This window comes from Haliotis cracherodii, unplaced genomic scaffold, assembly GCF_022045235.1.
Source record: "Haliotis cracherodii isolate W230 unplaced genomic scaffold, xgHalCrac1.p SCAF_12, whole genome shotgun sequence".
Taxonomy (NCBI): Eukaryota; Metazoa; Mollusca; class Gastropoda; order Lepetellida; family Haliotidae; genus Haliotis; species Haliotis cracherodii.
In genome coordinates this window covers 1,922,455-1,925,743 of record NW_027266267.1, presented here as the reverse complement: position 1 = coordinate 1,925,743, position 3,289 = coordinate 1,922,455, and positions in this window count along the sequence as shown.

Sequence of the window (3,289 nt, the reverse complement as noted above, 5' to 3'; positions counted from 1 at the left end):
AACAGAATAAGCATCGAATTATTGTACGGGGTTTACATTATTCTTTCTAACCACATACCTTTTTCCATTCTGCAAATATGTCCGTTTTTCATCACGTATGTTCTAGGTCCACGACTGTCACAGAACACTACACCTTCAACACATTTCACAGCCACCTCTAGGACACATTTCCGAGGATCAGATGGAATTGGGTGAAATGCAATAGCAATCAGATCAGAAGGGACAGCAGTGAAAGTATCCTCACTTCGACCCCATAGTACACAGCCACTTAGCTTTGAGTTGAGTGTTTTCTTTAACTCTCCCTTATCCACTTTTAACTCAAATCCACGTACATCTGGAATTACTGTTGTGTAGGTACGGTCTCCAGATGTATATACATGTTCACCTATTCCAAGATAGTAGGATCCACCATCAGGAATCTTTGACGTGGAAGTTATACTATCCTTTAATTTAAGTTGATTCCATAGGTACTCCACAAAGGCAGTGGCATCTTGTTGTATCTCATCAGATGACTGAGGTTTTGGTAGAAAGCGTTTTAGCTGAATGTGAACGTCTTCGTGTAAGTTGGAGTCATCTGTTAGTGCTATTATTGCAGGGCCGGTAGATGTGCGTCGATGTGATCGCACAGCGAGTAGTTGTTGTGTTGTGGGAAATACATTCTCATAATCCTTGCCAAGCTTTGTATTGAAATCTACAGTAGCTACACCTGTCACAGCTACGACGCGTATATGAATAAATCCAGCACTGTCTGGACAATCCTCCAAGATGTCCTGTAACCACTGACGTCTATACGTGTTGGCATAGACTTCTCCAGGTTCCAGCAAGTGGGTCACTATACTGCCGACAAACTCGTCAAAATATTTCAGACATCTGTCCCAAGGCTGTGTTCCGTTTACATGAATCAACAAAACACCACCACCACTGTTGCGTAACGCTGACAGTCTTTTAAGAAGTTCGTCACGTGTTTTTTTCTTTTCTCGTGACCTTGGTAAATATATTTGCCGCTCTGTGTGGATTGAAAGTAACTCGTTGTCAGTACTTTGTCTCATGTATTTCGTCACCACATTATTGCATCGAGTGCAACTTGACATTTTTCGCAATACCTGTGTGGTATTCCCAATAGTCTTTCATGTCTGTTAACTGGCTGGTGTACGTCACAATTCTTTTGCAATGTTCACAACATTAGAATCACAGCAATCTCGAATTGTAACATTACCCTTTCGCAGTTAAGGCTTGTGTCGTTCTGGATTATTTGTTTCTAAAATGTCTGGCATAACTCACTAGTCGTTCACAATGTCGTTGAATGATAACAATAGGAGCACAGTCCTAAAACTAGAAACATATTAAAGTGAGACAAACGTTGTGAGCAAAACCAGGTGATGACAAATGGTGCAGATAACTATTGACCTATTTTATAAGCAGACATTTGGGCTGCTAGTGAACTTGTCCAGATGTTTATTGTTTATGTTGCTATTCTACAACTCAGAGATATGTGTTAAATAATAGAAAAAGAATATCACAGAACGGATAGGTGACCACCAGCCTGCGCCCAGCAATACTCCTTCCCTGTGATGGTTGACCTCAAACTATCAAGTCCAGACCCAAAAATCAAGGTGTTGAAACTAAAAACGGTATGTTAACTCCTAATTGCCTTTGCCACATACAAGTACAGAGATTTTGTTGCCTACAATTACAATATACATGTTACCTGTGGATTACAAATATAACCGTTTGAGCTCACAAACAATTTCATGAAATGAAGGCAGATGCAGAACACACCGCCATAAATTAACTGAATATAATAGATCCAACGTTTATCCCTCTTCTCAGCCTTGGTTCTTGTACATGACGAATTCAAAACTCATTTGATGTGTTTGAATCAAACTATACTCGAACTACTAACATTTCGACATGTTGGACAATGATTAGAAAATTCGCCAAAGGACATACCTGACATCAATTCCTGCACATAAGCTGTTATTTCCCCTTGAGCCTTGACTTGAGCCATTAACGAATCAAGCACCCAGAGAACTGCAAAGGGACACTGATTGTCATTGATAGATCTTGTAACTGTGGTAAGATATGTTTATCCTACCAAAACAGAAGGTGAATTCCACACTCAAAACTACTGATATCTTCACGGCATGTTATACAGGCAAGTGTAAACTCACTTAGCAGTATCGTGCCTAAGGCGCTCTACATGTCTGTCGCATGATCGATTACTTGTTGCTATGGACTGCACACCAACAATAACAATCACCCGTCTGACAGCTTTTGTTCACACAGAATACGTACGAAGTGGGCTTACAGCCACGAGAAGAAATGAATACTTCTGAAAGGTCTACGTGATTGGTCTATATCCTCCAACTGAGATGATACCATGTGTTTGAAAATAGGTGATCTTATCCTGTCCCCCGGTTGCACAAACACATGCAAAGGTAACTCAATTGTTCAACTCAAGAAACTTGGGAACATGTGTTATAAGTCAAAATATGAATTGCATCAGACATCAGTTTTATTAATGATGCACCACATTTTGGAAATTTCCCCCACATGTCTGCCATAACACTGTTGGAAACATTTACTGAGGCAGACTCAATTTGTGAATTACGAGGGCTCAAGTAACTTTGTCATTGTATACATATGACGTGACAGTGCTAAGCTCACTGAACACTTCTTTACTCATTCCATTGTCGACTCGGTGTTGGACTGTTGGATGAGTGGTGTGAATTTGAACCACACGGTTTGATGATGTTTTGAATGTTAGCGGGTTATCATGAGACATGTTCTCCACAGGTCTGCCAGAAAACTGCTTGATAGGTTTACTGAGGCATTAGATTCATAAGGCTATTTAGAGATATCTCTAAGGACATACCCTGACATGGGTATGTGTGAAGCCCATTTCGTGTGTACACCACGTTATATTGCTGGAATATTGCTGAAAGCCGCGTAAAACCATACTCACTCACTCACTCTGTATAAGTTGAGGTAAGAGTAATACGACTTCAAGCTGAATGACCCTCAACCCCAAACATTTCAAGTTGCTTACATCCCTGGCACTACTTACTGCTGTCAGTGGCCATCAGAGTGAATATGCAAACAATTTGCCTTTGTCAGGTGTTGACATTTCACCATCAAGCCAGTTAGTGTTGAGGGCTAAGACGTCAATATCGTCGCCACAGAAAGTCACATAAAATTCTGATATCGAACCGATAGAATTGTGATGGGCTGACGACAGCCATCAAATATGGATTGAGATTCAGGTTATCTACGTATTTATACGCGCTGT